This window comes from Bidens hawaiensis, unplaced genomic scaffold, assembly GCF_021521415.1.
Source record: "Bidens hawaiensis isolate Kalapana, Puna unplaced genomic scaffold, B.hawaiensis_p1.1 tig00033480_1, whole genome shotgun sequence".
Lineage (NCBI taxonomy): Eukaryota > Viridiplantae > Streptophyta > Magnoliopsida > Asterales > Asteraceae > Bidens > Bidens hawaiensis.
In genome coordinates, this window is record NW_027495729.1 from 58617 (window position 1) to 79674 (window position 21058).

Sequence of the window (21058 nt, forward strand, 5' to 3'; positions counted from 1 at the left end):
GCCACCACGATTCCCGGGACTACCATATCAATGCTGAAATAAACAGCAGTCGTGTACCCAAGCCACCTAACCATTTGGTTAAGTTGTTGGTACGTGAAGGTTTGAGGGTGGACATAGTCCACAAACCTCACCCTTTGGTTCTTCCGGACGGCGCCAGAAGAAAAATGGAAACGAATGGTGAAAAATGTGGGTCGTAGTAGATGGGGGCATGAGTACCAGGTTTACGTATGATCCATGAAGAAGCCATTATCGGAAATAAATTGGAAGTAGATTGTGATTGTGATTGTGATTATGGATTGTGATTATGGATTGTGATTGTGATTGTGGATTGTGACTGGTATTTAAACACCATCGGAACCCGGCGGTACATCTCCTTGACAATTTGAAATTGGCGGCACAAGAAACTATAAAAGGCAATGATGACGTCGTCACTCGTCAAATCAACGTGTGGCCATTAATTATGTTTGGACACGCTTAAAAATATTTTAGTGTGACCATTTATCACTTATAGCCACATATAATAAGTGTATCAGTGACAATAAAAAACTTAGAAAAAATAAAACTAAGATACTCTTTGGTCACACAACCTCGTATAAGTGGCCATTAATTATGTTTGGACACACTTAAAAATATTTAAGTGTGACCATTTCTCACTTATAGCCACACATAATAAGTGTATCTGTGACAATAAAAAACTTATAAAAAATAAAACTAAGATACTCTTTGGTCACAAAACCTCGTATAAGTGGCCATTAATTACATTTGAACACACTTAAAAATATTTAAGTGTGACCATTTCTCACTTATAGCCACACATAATAAGTTTATCCGGGACAATAAAAAACTTATAAAAAGCAAAATTAAGATACTCTTTGGTCACACAACCTCGTATAAGTGGTCATTAATTACATTTGGACACACTTAAAAATATTTAAGTGTGACCATTTATCACTTATAGCCACACATAATAAGTGTATCCGTGACAATAAAAAACTTAGGAAAAATAAAAGTAAACTACTCTTTGGTCACACAACCTCGTATAAGTGGCAACATATTTTAAGCGTTTTAGCCACATTACTAATAAATACAATGGTTGTTCGTCATATTTCGCCACTTTATTAAAAATGTGGCTAGAAAATGTGACATTAGGTCACACAACGTAATATAAGTGTGTTGGTACATGATGTCAGTAGTTCAGTATCTAGTGTCTGTAATCGAGTTAGTATGTTTTGTATTTTGTATTAAGCGAAGTTGTCTCACAAGTTCGCCTGATATGGGCGAACTTGTGGAACAAGCGAAGTTAGTGACAACTTCGCCTAAACATGTTAGGCGAAGTTGTCGTCTGATATAAACGTTTAGGTTACGGCTTGTTTGTATCAGTTGTTCAGAGTTTTTGTAATCAATGATCAGTGAATCACGTGTTCCTAGTTGCAATACAACGTGTCTTTTGAGTATTGTAACGTGTGTTTGATTGTGTTTAACGTGTATTGTCTTCTACGCTCGTATCGTCTTACGTAGGGATTCCGCACCTACGTAGAACGAGATATTCCGTGTAGATCCGGCTGGGAACCTACAATTGGTATCAGAGCATTTGCTCGTGATTGTGTGGTTCGGGATTATCACACGGGTGTAGAAATCGTTCCGTTCGACTATTCGCGGGACGATTTTACGTTAATATACCGAGTTTTTGTGTCCCACTCACCTCCCACCATCAAATACAACCCATTACACCTTCGCATACCTCGCAAAACGTCAAAATCTAACCTGCAAAAACAATTGTTCATCAGGCGAAGTTGCCGCTACTGTTTGTAGGGTTTAGGCGAAGATATAAGGTTAAGCGAAGTTATTAACAACTTCGCCTACCTCACAAGTTCGCTTAACTTAGGCGAAGTTATCCACAACTTCGCATAATCAGGCGAATTTAAAAAGGAGCGAAGTTAAGAATTCAAGCGAAGTTAAGACTTAAGCGAAGTTAAGTTTAACTTCGCCTACAGTACTGTTCAGAATAAAATTTTTATTTTTTTGATTTCTTTGAGTACTCGTTTGTATTTCTTCCAAAGATGACTTCTATAAATATTACGGAACTGGTGAAAATGGAAGTGGAAGCGGGTTCAGCTACTAAGGCACCGAAAATGCTTAAGGGAACCGATTTCGTGGCTTGGAAAGATCGGTTTGAGCAGTACGTTAAATATCAAGATGCTAAGATGTGGGTGTGCATTCAAGATGGATACATTCCACCAACGGCTTTGTATGAGGGTCGTGAACAAATTAAGAAATATAATAAGATGGAAGAGGAAGAGAAGAAGATGTATGAGGCTGAAAGCAAAGCTCATGCTGCGATAACAATGGCTCTTCCACAAGAGATTCTTCACACCTTCAGGAAATATAAAACTGCCAGAGAGCTATGGGAAGCACTTGAAAACCGATTTGAAGGTAATGTGGGGATACGTGCATCCAAGATTAAGCTACTCAAAACCCAATTCTCGGTGTTCAAGTATTTGAAGAATGAATCACTTGATGATATCATCACGAGATATTATCACCTGATGACCGAACTCAGCAATTATTCCATTGTTTACAAAGAAGAGGAGATCGTAGAAAAACTCCTTGATGCTCTCCCATCGAAATGGGAGATGTACACTGTCTTGATGAGAGAAGATAAAGAGTTTGCCAACATTGACTTGGAAACAGCAGTCAACAAACTACGAACTTTTGAACTTAACAAGGTTCGAAAAGAGACACCAACTGATCAGGTTCAGGATCCGGGAATGTATGGTGCAAAAGTTAATTCAAGTTCAAGTTCGAAGTCAGAATCATCTGCTTACTACTCAAAGGGAGACTCGAGCTCTAACTCAACTCATGAAGGTCATGTAACTCTCAACATGGATGGTGATGTGTGTTTCGTAGCTGGTGGAACAAACTCTTCTAAACCTCAAACAACAAAGGGTAGTTTCTCTTCAAGTGTTCCGAACAACAACTACTCTCGGATGCCCATGAGTGTTAAATCTGCTGAATAGCAGTTTGCTCTCTATGCATCTTTCATTGCTTCTTACGAAAATTACATTAAAGGTAAAATCGTTGATCCTGCAACTTTAGACGAAGACTATTATCAGATCGATGCTGATGATCTGGAGGAGATGGATCTGCAGTGGCAGATGGCAATGATAGTAAGAAGAGTTAAAAGGTTTATGAAGAAGACTGGTAGAAAGTTCGTTGGCGAGAGACCAGGTTTTGATAAGTCAAAGGTTCGGTGTTATAACTGTCAACAGAATGGACACTTTGCTAAAGAATGCACAAATGAACGTGTAGAACGTAGTCAGAACAGGCCAACACAACCGAATGGGGGAAGTAACGAGAATAGGGCGATGATATCCAGACAGAACGGGGAATACAATTGGAATCTGCAAGTTGAGGAAGTGTTCGAACAGGCCAATTTGGTGAAGATCGAAACTGCAGGAAGTGAGAAAGTGACTGGAGAAAATCAAGCTTACATGGCAGAAGTGAACGATCAACTTTCTGAGGTAAGTCCTAAACTCCCTTGTACGAAATGTGAAAATTTGTCTGAACAATTGAAAACAATAACTGATCAGTTTGTTAGTTTGGATGCTCAATTTAAAACAATAAAAGAAGATCATCATTGCACTAAAACTAGAGAAAACAGTTACAAGGTAAAAATAAAAGCTAGTGAGAAAGATATCAGAAGTCTTAAAGCCAGTCTAGCTGAAAAAATACAAGTAATTGATCTTAGCTATGAAGTGTTAGAAGAGAAAACCAAACTAATTGCTGAAAGGGATAAACAGATAGCTGATTACCAGGTGAAAGTGGTGGAACTAAACAGAAAGCTTGAGTAATATAGAAATTCCTCCGCAATACTTGATCACCTCGTAAGTGATCAACGTTCCCCAGTTAAAAGGGGAGGAATTGGATATACTGAAGTTCCACCACCTTATAATCATAACTATACTTATGATCCTAGTAATCAGAAATTTGTTGATGTTGAAATTGGTCAGACAGTTCCTGTTAAGGTTACGATTAAAGATCCAGTAGTTAGTAAAAGCGAAACGAGTAAGCCTGTTTCTAATGTTAAGATTTCTGTTCCTAGTCCTGTCTCATCAAATTCGGACAAGACATCCGAGTCTAGTGAGACAAAAGAAGAGGCTGTATTACTAAAACGTGGAGAGGAACATAAACCAACTGAAAAGAATTCTCCACTAAACCCGTATGTCCCACCATATGTTAGATAAACGGGCAGTAATGCAACCTCAACATCTAAAACAACTGTTGAGACGAAAGTTGAACACAGGAGCTGTTTCAGATGCAATCAAATAGGACACCTGATTGCTGATTGCCCTCTGAATCAGAGATTCAGAGGTATGAGGCCTTCGAAAACTGATAATAGAACTAACAGTAATTACTATAATGGTAAAAATGAAAACTCATCAAAGTTCAGATATTGGACTAATCCAGGTTTTCAAAGAAGTCGATCTCAGTTTTTCCCTGTTAACAACCAAATCATTAGTAATAATTCATTTAATTCACGAAGGTTTGGATGGCCTCATAGTCAATCTACAAGAAGGTATCCTTTTAGGACTTACATAAATCATTCTAATACTAACTTTGGACAGCCAAAGTACGGGATGCCTTTTAACAGATTTAATCGACCCAAGACCTATTCTTTTAACAGATTTAATCGACCCAAGACCAATAGGTCTTGGGTCCCCAGATTTTAATCCTTTGCTTTAATCGTGCAGGAACAGTTAAACAGGGCTGCAAACAATCTATGAGTTGTGGATAGCGGCTGTTCCCGGCACATGACGGGTAACGAGAATTTGTTACACGAATGGAAACCTGTTCAGGGAGGTAGAGTAAGTTTTGCTGGAGAGAGTGGTGGAAGAATTACTGGAATTGGAACGGTGACTAATGGTAAAATGAAGTTAGAAAAAGTGAATTTCGTTGAAGAGCTGAAGCATAATCTGCTGAGTGTATCACAGATCTGTGACAAAGATTACACTGTGCACTTTACCAAAAATGAAGCGATCGTACTGTATCCTGGTTTCAAGATACCATAGGAATGGATAGTAATGAAGGCTCCAAGGGAAAAGAATACATATGTTATGGACATGAGGTCGACTGAGATGGCAACAGAAGAATCATGTCTTCTGTCAAAAGCAACTGAATCGGAGTCCGAGTTATGGCATCGAAGAATGGGGCATATTCATCTTCGAAAAATGAACTACATTGTCAAGAATGGGCTGGTGCTGGGTATTCCCTTGAAAAATTTCAACTTTGAAGACCAATGCTTATCGTGCAAAAAGGGAAAGCAACACAAGAAATCTCATCACACCAAGAAGGTTAATTCAATAGTTAGTACCCTAGACCTACTTCGCATGGATCTCTTCGGTCCCGTGAATGTAAAGAGCCTAGGTGGAACATCATACTGCTTGGTGATAACTGATGATTTCTCTCGATATTCTTGGGTATATTTCCTGAAGACAAAGGATGAAACGGTTGAGATGGTAATGAATTTGATTACCAAGGTTGAGAATATTATGGGGAAAAAGGTTAAATACATCAGGACTGACAATGGGACAGAGTTCAAAAACTATCAGATGGAAATATTCTGCTTACAGAAAGGGATAGACCACCAGTACAGCGCTCCGTATACTCCGCAACAAAATGGGGTGGCTGAGAGGAAGAACAGAACGCTAATTGAAGGAGCCAGAACCATGCTGGCTGATTCTAAACTTCCTGTGGTGTTCTGGGCTGAAGCTGTCGCAACAGCCTGTTATATCCTTAATAGAGTTTTAACTGTTAAAAGATTGAATAAAACATGTTATGAACTTATGCATGGTAGAAAGCCTAACTTGAGTGGTCTCAAACAATTCGTGTCCCCGTGTTCGATATTAAAGACGAACTCAAAATTTGGTGAGATAGCCGACGAAGGTATTTTAGTCGGATATGTTGTTGGGACCCCCAACAGACGAGTCTTTAATCTATCGAACAGGAAGGTTGAGGTGGTGTGTAACACTGACATCACAAGTTACAAATCACCAAAACCAAGCACGGGACCCGCTGGGGCTTTCGACTATGATAGGCTTTTTAAATCTTTTAATTTGCCTTACTTGGATTGTGCAGAAGTTGATGAGAGAATAGCTTCGAAGATGCTTTATGATGAGGAAGTAAATTTTGTGCAACGACCGCAGTACGATGAATGTCAACCTTCCTCGTCAAATGCTGTCGATAACCCTGCTACTTCTACATAAGAGGAATTCTTCAATCCTTTTCACTCTCAACAACAATCACCCATTGATGAGCTATCTTCGAACCTGGAAGAAAATCTGCAAGTCAGTTCGGTTCCGACTACGAGTGTTCACAAATATCACCCTTTGGAGAACGTGATAGGTGATCTGTCTGACGGTGTACAAACAAGACGAAGCTTGAATGAGCACACTTGTGTTTCACAAGCATTAAAGATACAGGCATCATCAACGAATGCTTGTACACCTGCTTCATCAGCCAGATTGAACCAAAGAACTATCAAATGGCTCTCAAAGACAGCTCGTGGGTCGAAGCCATGCAAGAAGAGTTAGCCCAGTTCAAGAAGATGGAGGTATGGATTTTGGTTGCAAAACCGAAAAATGTGCATGCGATTGGCACAAAATGGGTTTTCAAATGCAAGAGAGATGAAAAAGGGATAATTATCAGGAACAAGGCAAGGCTGGTTGTAAAAGGTTTTAATCAGCAAGAAGGGATCGACTACAATGAAGTGTTTGCTCCTGTGGCGAGATTGGAAGCGATTCGATTGTTTTTGGCATTTGCTGCACACAAGGAGATGAAGGTGTTCCAGTTAGACGTGAAAAGTGCGTTTCTTAACGGTAAAGTCGATGAGGTTGTGTACGTTGAGCAACCTCCGGGTTTTCCTGACCCAGACTTTCCTGATCACGTGTACAAGCTAAGTAAAGCATTGTATGGGCTACATCAGGCCCCTCGTTCCTGGTACGCAACTCTATCCGATTACTTGCTTGAGAATGAATTTGAAAGGGGAAAGATCGATAGCACACTATTCGTTAAGAGAAAAGGAAGGGACTTTCTTCTGGTTCAAGTCTACGTGGACGACATCATCTTTGCTGCATCAAAAGTCGCCATATGTCAGGAGTTTGAAGCCGTCATGAAAAAGAGGTTTGAAATGAGTGCTATGGGTGAACTAACTTTCTTTTTAGGACTGCAGGCTGATCAGAAGAAAGATGGGATGTTCATTCATCAGACTAAATATGTCCATGACGTTCTCAAACGCTTCAAGATGGAGGACAGCACTCCATTTGATACTCCAGTTTGCGTCAATCATAAATTGGGTGCTGATTCAAACAGTGATGCAGACGTGGACCCCACCCAATATCGGGCAATCATAGGTTCTTTAATGTACTTAACTGCATCTAGACCTGATATTATGTTTGCAGTTTTTCTTTGTGCTCGCTTTCAGGCAAACCCAAAGGAATCTCACATGAAGGGTGTGAAGAGGATATGGCGATATCTCAAAGGCAAGCCTAAGCTAGGGTTGTGGTACACGAAAGGAGGAGACTTGGAGTTAGTCGCCTACACGGATTCTGATTATGGAGGATGCAATCAGAATCGGAAGTCAACAACAGGTGGATGTCAGTTTCTTGGAGGCAGATTAGTGTCATGGCAGTGCAAGAAGCAGACCTCAGTCGCCATTTCTACCTGTGAAGCAGAATACATGGCAGCATCGAACTGCTGCTCCCAGGTTCTTTGGATACAACAGCAATTGCGCGATTACGGTCTGAATTTCACTCATACTCCTATTTGAATAGATAACACTGCTGCTATCTCAGTAACTAACAATCCCGTAAAGCATAGCAAAACTAAACACATTGACATCCGTCATCATTTTATACGGGATTATGCTGAGAAGAAATTGATAGTGCTCGAAAAGGTTGATTAGTTAGATAATTTCGCTGATTTGTTTACTAACGCGTTTGACAAAAGTCGTTTTCAAAACCTTGTTGAGCTAAATGGGATGATCAATCCCGAGTAACCGTGTTTTTCATTTTTATTTGTGTAAAAAAAAACGTCACTATCGCTTAGAATTATGTCGGTTGCTTAAGTTTGAAGGACATATCTTCGGATATGTTTGGTCCTCATTTCTACCTGTAGAGTATGAGGATAGCCATTAATCAGATGACTGAAAGTGACCGGGGCGGTTTATGATGTGTTTTTATTCTTTTGCTGAAAATTAGAAGTTCATACTTAGTTAGAAGGACACATACTCGTATGTGGTCGGTCCAGCTGATCCATTGGATCTTCAGGATAGCCGTTTACCTGAAGACTTCGACTTGATCGGGGCGATAGAAGTTAAAATTTTTTTAGGGAGATGAAATAATTTTTCAAGTCTACTACTTCGTAAGAAGTTTCTTTCCTATGTTTAAAAGAAAATTGATCCAACCTTGGAAAGTGATAGACAAACTGATTCTGTGCGCTTAACTATTGAAGTTATTAGGCCTAAAAAGACTTTAGAACAGTCATTGTATGTCATGGTAGCTTTTTATGGTGCGTAAAAGTAGAAGTGATACTAACTAAATCTCCTCGATTTTACGTGGAAACTCCTTAAGAGTTGTGCAAGTCTCCATATATATCTTTCCGAATGATAGGCAGAAAAGCGATTACCCAGTCATACACGAGCCCGTGAGTGTTCTGATTCCCGAGAAGATGGTGTGTCAAGAAACTGCAGTGATCCAGATTCGGGACTTGCAGTAGTTTACTTGAAGCTGTGTAAATATTTATTAAAAAAAAAATTATGTGTTATTGAGACATTCTAGAGCTTATAATGTTAATACTTCTCAATCAAGATGCAAGAAAGATAACGGGAAGAAGACTCTACAGATCGACGTGTACTTACAATTTAATCAGACACTACGGGTCGAGGTCAACTCGGGGTGACTTGGGGAAAGCCAAATACGCTTTGAGAATAGATAGGAGACATCTTAATCTCTGATGTGTTGCCCATTTAAGTTTTGAGCTTAATTGAACCAAACCCGTATCACAGAAGCGATGAAAACCATTCTAAGTTATTTACCTGCTTACAACCTGTTTCTTTATGTCATAATACAGCTGAACATGGATCTGTGTGACAGTCACTTAATTAGTATGATTCCTGTTCGGATCTTTTCTAAAACGTGGTAGTCCCTGTCGAGACTGAAATTTGATCCCGTGTACTTTATTTCTAAGTTTTATTCCACTTATGTCGTTTTATGACTTTATATCTGGTTACTTGGTCTTGATCGTCTCATTTAACTCTTTAAATGATGTTTTAAAACTTAATTGCAAATTGTTTAAATTATAGGGGTTTGTTTTGTAAAGTTCAATATCGGCGAAGTTATGGGATAGGCGAAGTTATCCATAACTTCGCCTGTATAACTCTGACCCTATATAAAGAAATTTTTGGTCAAACTCATCATTATTTTCAAACCCGGCGAACTTAACTTCCAGTAACCTAGGCGAAGTTATATCTCGAATCACATCTTGTTGTTTTTTCTCAGTTTCTAATCCGATTTAAATGTGTGTAGTGTCATCATATCGTATAATCACTGACAATGGTGTTTATCGAGATCGTTTTGGTCCGTTTTGTGACCCCGAACATTCGAAACCCTTAACACCCGCTTATCTCACTTATTTTCACGTGGTCGTAATCATATTGATCGTCTAGATCTCCATAATATCATGTGTTTATGAGTCCACATTCAGCAAATTATCCAATTTCATCTCGTTTGGCCGTCTATACTGTTGCCGCTTCAGATTCAGGCGAAGTTACAGTTTAGGCGAAGTTATCCTTAACTTCGCCTAAGGTTTAAATTCGCCTGATATTTAATTATTTAACAGTATATGAGGCGAAGTTGTGGTTCGGCGAAGTTATCATTAACTTCGCCTGGTCCTTTTTATTAGACATTTATAAGGCGAAGTTCAAGTTAAGGCGAAGTTATTACCAACTTCGCCCCACCCCTAACTTCGCCTATACAGAATAAATCATAACTTCGCTCATGGTAACAGGCGAACTTGTGATTTGACTTGACGATTCTCTAACTTAGACTGTTTTTGTTGCAGAAATGGCAGCTGCAGGTGGTGCAGGTGGTGACGAAGGAGGAGAGAACAATCGGCAGTTTTTCCCGGGGCATAACATGTACATAACTTTGGACCCGGATGCGAGCGGTGTTGATGATTTCCGCGAAATCATCACGTTTCTTATTCGCTCGCGTATCTTCCACGCTATTACTACAACACTGCCTATCTCTTTGCCAAACATAGAAGATTTTTGGTAGAAAGTGGAATATGACTGTCGAGTCGAGCCCCCGGTTATGCGTGCAACGGTTAACAATCAGATAGTACAGTTCTCGTCTGAGCAGATCAGGGTGGCTTTGCAGTTTGGGGATGAAACGAGAGACGATCCTACAGACTTCGTGGCTCCATTCAGAGATGGTGCTTTTCTGAGAATGGGATATTCTGGTCCATTGGGAGATACTCAAAGACGAAAGGGATTCTTTTTAGACCAATGGCGATTCTTATGCACGTGATGATCGTGTGTATGTCAGGGAGAAAGGCTGGTACATACGGAATGGGTGCGACCATGCAGTCAGCAATGACATCACTGACCTACAATAAGCGTTATAGCTTTAGTCAGATGGTGTTCTACGAGATAGACCGTCAAAGACGAGCGGTGGCGCGTGAGAGATTTCTGATGTATCCAAGATTCCTTCAAATGATCTTGAATCATGTTGCTCCCACGTTACCTCAGCGCCGCACGATTAGATATGTGGAGAGTGTAAGCAAGCGAATCTTCGCTCAATGTAGATCATCAAGTGCGAGGAGTAAACCTGAGCTCCGTCCTCGACATACTCCATTATTTGGATACTTGATCAACCCAGAGTATGTCCCAGCTCGTGGGGACGAGTTTCGGGATCCGGCACCTCAACAGGCTGGAGCACCTCAACCGCCATCTGAGGTACAACAACATTTACCTGCTACTCCTGTTGTGGCACTAGAGGAAAATGTAGACCTTGAAGCTGCGTTTGGGGGTCAAGGCTTCTTTGATATGGAACATGTTGATCCTGAGGAAGAGGTACAGGTCTCGGTAGCCCGGGTTACTAGTGTGAATGTTGCTATGGCAGCTACGACGGAGGCTGATTCTGATTCCTCAGATGATGATGTGGCTGAAGCTAGTCGGATTTTTGTTACACAAGAAACGATTCATGGGAAGAGGAAGAGAGACAATGATGACAGTGATTCGGACTTTGAGGAAGATTTACATCAGTTGGTCCGTAGATCGAGATGGGAAAGGGCAGGTGCAGGTTCGGGAGCTGGTGAGAGCTCAAGGGTGGTTCGTTTCACTCCACCCGCACTGTCTGGTATGACTATAGTCTCTACACCATTGCCAGTTACAGGGCCAAGCACCACGGATGTTCCCGTGGTGACTACCTCAACTTTGTTTGGCATCCCACCCACTACATTCCAGCTCTCGGCTCCTGAGATTGTGTCCTTGCCACCTCCAACTCTTACTCCATCGGAGGTCGTAGCAAGGTTTGTTGAGTCGACAGTTGTTGATACTGCAGGGTTGTCGGTTACGATACCACCTAAGGTTACGTTTCCACCTGTTTCTGAGGTGCCGGTTACATTGGGAATCCCTCCTCCGTACGCTCAAGACATATCACATCTGAGGTTTGATTTCGATGCAACCTTATCCGATTCGGAAAGAATAGCAGCGTTTGAAAGGGTCGTGGCAGAACAATCAAGGGTAAATCTTATCCAGACTCATGCTATTCAGCGCCTCGTTGCGGAGAATCAGATTCAGTCGTCCCTCCTGATCGAGCATGGTAAAATAATTGATGCCTTGAAACAGTTCTTGGCATCTCAGGGGGAGACGAGCTGTAAGGGTGATGAGCTGAGGACGAAGAAGCGTAATGATCGAGACGATGATCCCAATGCATCGAAAGATGCAGGTGGAGAGTTGCCAAGAACTGAACAAGCTCTTGGGACTTCCACATCTCAGGGGGAGTCAACGAGTGCAGCTGGCGGTTCAGGGGGTGATGATGTGGTGGTTGTGGATGCTGAGAAGGTGTTAGACGATGATGTTATAGGTGATGAAGATGTGTTACCATTGGAGGAGATAGAGAAGATAGGGGCTGAGATCGTGATTGATAGTGAAGTCGAAGAGGGAGAAATTGTGGAGGGGAATGTTGAGCATGAAATTCTAGAGGTTGAAAAGTCAGATTTGGGTCAAGATACGGGATGTGATGAGACAGAATGGGAGGAGCAACCAAGATGGAAAGAAGGCTACGCTCAGTGGTTCGTAAAGACTAAGAAACCGGCGGTCCCTACTATGTTCAAGAAAAGTTACAACATCAGGGGTTATGCTAAATCGAAAAATGGGATTATATGCTGGTTATATGATGAGCAGTTGAGGCTTTTTGTGATTAAACGGTATGATGGGGTTCAGTATTTCAAGAGGTTGTTGAGATCGTTGAATACGTTGCCTGAGTGTGAAGTGAAGGACTTAGCCAGGTTGGGGTTGATAAACAGGAGTGATGATAACATGGCTAGGGTCATTGGGAAGATAGTCTGGAAGGAAAGCATAAAGGAGAAAAAGTTCGAGCTGTTGAAACCACAGAAAGGAAAGATTGTTGAAGACAAAGACAGAGGAATGAGAGCAGATGGCAAGCCTTGGATGATCATGAAGTATAAGCCGATCCGGTGTCTAAATGAAGTGCCGATGAAACAAATGCCCAAGGATGTGCTCAAAGATCTGAAATGGTGGTACGTTGATTGTGAAACAGCTGAAGCAGTAATGGAAGATGAAGATGAACAAGAGCTGATGAGAGTATATGATCCTATGCATTTAGTGAATTTGTCTCAAGCTAATCTGCAGGTGCTGAACGAGAAAAAGATATTTTACATTCCTGCTTGGAAAGAAGAAGCAAAGAAATATCAAAGAATAGTTTCAGTTTGTGTACGAGAAGGCGTTCATGCTTGAAGATGAAAGATATAAGATTTTTGAGATTACAAGACATGTGTTTGAAGATAGAGATATGAAGCTACTGCCAAGGGGGAGTCTATTGGTACATGATGTCAGTAGTTCAGTATCTAGTGTCTGTAATCGAGTTAGTATGTTTTGTATTTTGTATTAATCGAAGTTGTCTCACAAGTTCGCCTGATATGGGCGAACTTGTGGAACAAGCGAAGTTAGTGACAACTTCGCCTAAACATGTTAGGCGAAGTTGTCGTCTGATATAAACGTTTAGGTTACGGCTTGTTTGTATCAGTTGTTCAGAGTTTTTGTAATCAGTGATCGGTGAATCACGTGTTCCTAGTTGCAATACAACGTGTCTTTTAAGTATTGTAACGTGTGTTTGATTGTGTTTAACGTGTATTGTCTTCTACGCTCGAATCGTCTTACGTAGGGATTCCGCACCTACGTAGAACGAGATATTCCGTGTAGATCCGGCTGGGAACCTACAAAGTGGCTATATCTTTTACCTTTTAGACACATCTCTTATCAATACAATAGCCGTTTGTCACATTTGGCCACACTATTAAAACATATGGCTAGTTAAATGTCACAGTTTGTGGCTAATGCATGTGTTTTTGGTCACATGTATCAAAGATTAAACAAACTATGACTGTAGGTCACATTTCGCCACATGTTTTTATAATGTGGCTAGTTTTTGTCACAGTTTTTTTAAAGTGTGGCGAAAAGTACCTGAGTAGGTATAGAAATGTCACATGAAGAATAATATGTGTGGCCAAAACATTCTGGAAGGTTTTCAAACATGGTCAAAGACCTATTAGCCACACATTTAAGCTGAAGTGTGGCAAATCGCCCAGACCACATGTGTGGCTAAAAGTCGATATTCACGTAGTGCCCTTATTATATTTAATATTAATTAAACATTAGCACACGTTTCACTACATAAATTTCCTTTATTTAATATTAAAATTTAGGATGTTACATTTTTCTTTTCCTTGGTTAGCTTGGAGATCGTCTTGTCCTTAGCAGCAGCCGTAGACCTCATTCCCGACAGGGTCTCTTCATACTCCTTGACCATCTTGTCGTAGTAGCTCTTGGCGGAATCCATGGCCTGTACGTTACAACAAAACAAGTTCAAAAGGATCTTTGGTCCACAACAGCAAATAAGGAGGATAAAGGATCCTTACGGTGGTGATGAGATACTTTCCGGCCTCAAACGGGTTTTCTGGCTCGGCAGTCTTCTTTCTCTTGGAAACTCCTGACTTAGCGCGAGTTATTACCGGATGAGGTTCATGGACTGATGTGGTCTTTGGGGTCTCCTCTTCACAATAAGACAATCAATGTCTTCCAAAGATAACTGAGAGGTAGATCTACCAGATTTCTGAGAACCTACAAAGCACAACATAAAGATAAGTCTTCTTTTATTTTCAATTAATATCAAATAATGTTATTTAAACTCTTACTTGACACGTTGTTGACCGATTCTAAAATTGATTCTTGGAGGCTTCAGTAAACTTGGCTTGAAAAGTTCTGATTTCTGAATCCAGCGAAAAAAACTTCTTCACCCTCTCCTCTACTCAAGGAAGCTCGGCCAGCAAAGCAAAGTTATCAGCTGAGAAAGGAAAAATAAAATCTTTCGGTGAAGAATCAGTTATTCTCTCCGCGTTAGTTGAAAAATCAGTTATCCGGGATCCTACCTTCTTGACTACCTTTTGGGTAGATCAGACCCACCAGGGGTTGAATCCTTTTTTACGAAGAAAAACTGATTTTTCCAAAAAGCACCATTCTGGGTGGCTTTGGAGATAGGAGTTGGTTGATGTGGTTTTGATTTCAAAACGAAATGTTTAGAGCCGTGGTTGACTATAGTATAAAGATAAGATAGCTTCGATAACCCAAACTCAATACCCTCCTCTTCAACGATTCTCTCGACGGTGTGCAGTACTCTTCACAGCATGGGCATTGCTTGAATATAGCTGATGCCAGATAAGATAAAGAAACTTTGGGTAAAGGCTGGAAAGGGGTATGTGTAGCCGATTAAAAAAGGTTGCGCCGGAAAGTAAATCCAAGTTTTGGAAATGTAGTTGCTTCAGAGAGTGGAGTCGAAAGGTCAAAAAATAGTGCCAGTCGGAAACAATGATCGAAGATCATCAATCTCTGGGTCGGTAAACTTGCAAGTCTCCGACGAAGGGTTAGTGAAAAGACCTTGGGGTCGGAAATCACTACAGTCCGACTGTTTGGAGGAAGAAGAAACGGAGATCGCAGACATAGTAAAAAGAAAATGAAAAGAAAAGTGAGAGAAGGATACCTGTTTGGTCGCAGAAAGTGTGATTATAAATGAATAATAGTGATCATATATATAGGCGGGAGGCATTAAATCAGTATGGGTGATAATTACATCTGACTCATCACATCTAATCTTATAATTTTGCAGGAAATTTGAATTTCAAAATAACAGCTGTTATCCACTTCCAACCGCCATTTTGGGGGCAATTTTTAGGGCACATATTTTTGTGGTGAGGATATATTATTCTTACGTTACTTTTGGATCAGTTATCCTTAAAATATGTTCCAGGCTGCGCAGGATAAGGATCCTTAGTATTTGTTGTTCACTAACGATTGTATTCTTTGAATAATGTTGTACTCCCTCCGTCCCATTATAAGTGTCCAGGTTTGAAAAACACAAAGTTTAAGGTGGATTTAATGATTACTTTTTTTCATACCAAATGACAATAATGCCCTTGAAAAGTGGGTCCATCAATATTGTATATTAATGTTAGTTGTGTGTGTTTAAGGATAAACTTGGAAATTGGCTAATAAATTTTGAAAGTGGATACTTGTAATGGGACAAATAAAAAAGGAAATGTGGACACTTATAATGGGACGGAGGGAGTAGTTAACAGGTATAACAGCTAAGAGACTCTGTCCACCTTTTTATTCGAAAGTCCTTGTAGTTTAGCACGTGGTCAAAGAGTTGCAACGTATCATGGAGATAATGGCGGATTTGTAGGGAAATTAGTTTATTATTTCTTAATTATTAATAGAGCTATGATCGGCTTAGGACACACAATTTACACACCTTTAGTACGCAAAGATTACTCTAGTTTGCACTTAGCAATCTTTATATTCACTGATCACTAGCTCCACCATTATAACCTTATTTTTTATTAATAAAGTGGTGATAGACGATTTGTCATCACCCGGGGTTTTTGTGCCGGAGATCATCATCTGATAAAGGGTTTATCCTCTTAACAAATCTCTGTGTTCTTATACATTTTTGCTACATATTCATTGTTGTTACACAAGCACTATACCTCAATTAATAAATTTGGTTACATTATTCTCAAACCGATTTTTGACCAAAACAATTATTAATATTATTGTTATTATGGTAATTTAAAGATTATTATTTAAATAATAATAATCAATGATTAGCTTAATGGATATGGGCTAGTTAAAAGAAATATGGATTTGTTGAATCAATGGGCTTAAGGGTCAATGGGCTTAGGGTATATAAACCCTTAAAACCCTACATCTAATTCATTTCCATCCATACCTCACCATAGCCTACACACTCAAAAACATACACTAAAGCCAAACGCCCTCTACAACGTTCAACCTTCTGAACTGAGATCAACCCGTGGTAGAATATTATTTATCTCTCGGTCGTCCTAACCAATAGCACCCAACACCAGATCCCCGAGGCATCGTTTGAATCTAGATCTAGAAACGAATCTGGTGATTAAATGAGCTTAAGGGTCACCTTAGCTTGCATATAGATCAACTGAGGCTACTTGGGTCAAAGACGGTCAAATTCCAGCCAAACGCAGCGGCCAACAACGGCTGACGGCGCCCCGCGTTAAAAATAACCAGATCTGACGCTTTGAGGAATATGTATATGCGGTTTATATGTTTATAACATATACAACGCATATGTTGAAGGAACATATGCAGCGCATATGCTATACAATACACGTCGCATATGTAATACAATTGCAGCGCATATGTTATATAACATATATGGCGCATATGTTATAGATATGCGGCACATATTTTATATAATATGTACGGCTAATATGTAGACTTATCCACTTGAAACTTATACTGGGTATAAGTGAAATTTCGGATAAAGAAGGATATGCGGCGTATAAGTACATAAACGGTGAATATGAACTTATGCGGCGTATAAATTTCTAATGAGGTTTTTATTAAAGACTTATTAATGAAAATAAATTTTTCCAAGCTGACCTGGCAGCTTACCTCAGCCAGGGGCTCTTCCCCTTGTACGCTGCTAGGGGTTGCCACCACTAGAACCCTGCTGCCAAGGACGCTCGCCCCGGACCCACGTTAGCTAGGGGTTTCACTAACCTAGACGTAAGATATAGTAGAAGTAGTTAATTGATACATATAAATATTACAAAGTTAGCCGTACACATCTAAGGAGGGGTATTACCGTTAACTCAGAAAGGAAAAAGGACGCATGTGAGTTTCTAGTCCTTGTTCTCTGTTACGTTTTTCGAGGTTGTGTGCATACTCCTATGTATTTAGTTAATACACTTAACTTAAATGGTAAGTGTATACTATATGAATGTTTATAAATGATACTGAATGTGTCACACCCCGACCAAAGGCGACGGAACATGCCGGGGTGCAACGGGTTACCCAAAACACAAGACACTATTAAAGTGACAATATTTAATCAACTCATTTATTTCATAAATCAATAAACAACACATCTTGTTCATACAAACAAATTGAATACAAGTAAACAAATATATTGTTCGTTTTACTAACATCCTAATAGTCTTGATAACGTTTTCTCCAAGTCCTCGAGTCAACTATAGTAAAATCTGTAACATTGCATAAAATATAGTTTGTCAAGACAAAGGTTGGTGAGCAATTTCATTATTTGAAACAATATGTAAATAATAATAAATGTGCACAACTTGTATACGAAACAATAAATAAAGCAATAATTTGGATAAAAATGAGGTCGCTAATAAGAATACATTACCGGTACCGTCTATAAGAGAATACCAAATAGATTCGAATTTCATGAGGTTGTTAATAAGAATACATTAACGGCACCGTGCTATAAGAGAATACCAGATAGTTCACGGATTTATGAATCAACCAACCAAAAGCGGTAAACACATAAGCATATAAGCATGTAAGCATAGAACACCAAATCGAGCATTTATTTAAGTAAGGTATACAATAAAGTTTGTGGTTTAAGACTCATATATAAAATATTTAGTTTGAATAAGTATGCAATATCACCCCTAAAACGAAAGATGGAAAACGGGGTATGAAAAGTACTCACGTTCAAGTAACAAATTTGATTTGGTAACAATGACGAGTAACCGGAAGGATGAGGTTGATTTAGCAAGGTCTAGGTGAAAGCAAAACTTGTATATGAAAGGTTGTCTAAGAAATCTTAAAATAAAATAAACGAAAATAAATTCAAACAATTTAAAGTTTATGGTTTAAAAATGTAAATATTTAAGAACCCACAATAATAACTCTTTAAAATGTAAGTTTGCTCGAAACCGAGCTAAATTATCTAACCTTAATATTTACTCAACCTGTGTTAAGTAATAAGGTGGGTAAAATGCAAGTCCCTTTGGGATAAAGATACTAAAACGGGTTTTAACGAGTGTTTCGGGTTGTTGGGTCGGGTATTGATAATTGGTCAAACTCAATAATGAATGTTATAAGATAACTCAATAAAATTTAATAAGACTTAACCAAGTATGTAGTTCTATTGTTTTAGAACTAATAACGTCCGTTAAGCGGGGTGTTCGGTTTTGTCGGTCCAAACTTTGTTATAAGATCAAGTTGATCCAACATTTCCAAGTATTTAAGAAAAAAATTAAAATCAGTTTATAAAGTATTTTTGAAGATTTATACAAGTCTTGATATCTAAAAACACACTTGTGTGTCGTAAGCGAGTGAAAATCGGTTTAGTTCGGTTTGGTTCGGTTTCCATCTCACAATAAGTTCCTAGATGGTTTCATATACCCAAATATCAAAGAACTTGTATAATAATTTATAAATGATAAAACTTAAGTTTTACAACCAAAAAGTTAACAATAAAGTCTTTAAACAAAAGTTCGGTTTTCGGTTTCGAATCTAGTTTCGGGTTAAGACCGAGTTTAGAATCTACCAACCCATAACCATGGAACTCATAAAAATGGTTTTATAAATTGAGATCTAACATTAAACATGTTTAAACAAGTATTTAACAAAAACTAGTAAACAAAAGCTCGGTTTACAGTTTAGAGCTATTTACGGTTAAACCGAAGCATATACCCTCAAACTCATAACCATGGAACTTGTAAATAAACTAAAATGAGCAGACGTTAAGCATGATTAGTATGTATCAACAAGTTATATAAGTGTGTATATATATATATATATATATATATATATATATATATATATATATATATCAAGAACACGAAGTTCTCCATGAAGCCTTGCCTTACAAGGTCCGAAACCTCACCGACCGGAGCCGGATAAGCAACTACTAAAGGTACAAGGGGTATTATTATATATATGTTGTACCACCATAATCAAGTGCTAGTAAGGTTAGATGAAGAAGTTAGAATGAAAGACTATGGTTAGTTAGACTTTGGAAGTCAAACTACTAATAATATGATGAACAACCTTTGAATGTTAAGAATTGAGTTAGAATTTGGAGTAAAGATGAAGTGGGAGCAAGGATGAATGAAGGAAAGGGTCTTGATGATAGAGGATAAGCAAGAGGTATAAAGGGTAGAAAATTCGGATTGGGTAAAGTGATATAAACCACAACCCACAACAAACAAATATATGCTGCAGACATAGGGCCACCACGGGCGACCCCCTGCCCCTTAATGGTCGCGCGGCGCGGCGCCCACTAGGGGTAGGGTTGGTCCAGCTCGTCTATCGTGGTTTGTTTTGCGTCCCGGAAGTTCTTTTTCGTTTTAAAGGCGTTTTCGAATCCGTAAAAGGGATTTTTCAAATTGAACATGTGGGAATGATTTAGTAACATAAAATCCAATATTTTATATATTTGAAATGTTCGGGATATAAATCGGGCCGGTTTACGTGATAAACGAATACAAATAGAGCCCGTATTTGACGAATGTCACAGAATGGTATAGAAATGGTTAAGAGTATGTGAATATATATATATATATAATGGATGTATGGTAAGATGTGTATCGTTTGTATGGTTGTATGCTAAAAGGGTTGCATACTCTAATAATATATGTGAAGGTTAAAGGGTTGCAGACCCTAATATTATTGATCGAAAGTTACAGGGTTGCAGACCCTAATAATATCTGCGAAGGTTGTAGGGCGAAATGCTCTTAAAACGTATGGATAGTTATGTATGTAATGCACAGGTTATAAGAATGAATGTATGTATGTGTGTAAGAAAGGTTAACATGTTAAGTATATAATATGTATCTTCGGATACATATATATGTAAGTACGTGAATTTAATGTATGTTGCCTGATTAACTAGAACTCACTCCGCGTAGCTGACTTTTAGTATGCATGCATGCAAATAGAATGAGACTGTTGGCTTGAGAAGCACACATGGTTGAAAGATAAAGAAGCTGGCATCTGAAGATTTGAAGTCATTATGTTTTGAACTTGAAATACATGTTTGAATGCTTGTTTTAATTTAAGACTTATGTAACGAATGGTTGATGTTTTTATATTTCGCAAAAGGTTTTAATTCACTATGATATTTAGAACTGTGTTTATGAGTAAATCCAACGTCCAATGTAGGGCACCGGGACATGTGCTTTACAATGTTGCAGCGAAGAGTCGTTGAGACCCTGGCAGGTGAAAACCTAGTGTTACGACGACGAGACGACGCAAATTCGGACATATCGATTACATTCGTTACTGTATAAATAACGTTGGTAAAACCCAATCGTTGAAACCCAAAATAATTTCGTCAAATTAACATCTATAAAAAAAGAGAAAATTCCAATTTGCCTCCCTGAAAAATATCGTCGCGAGATGGATTAACCA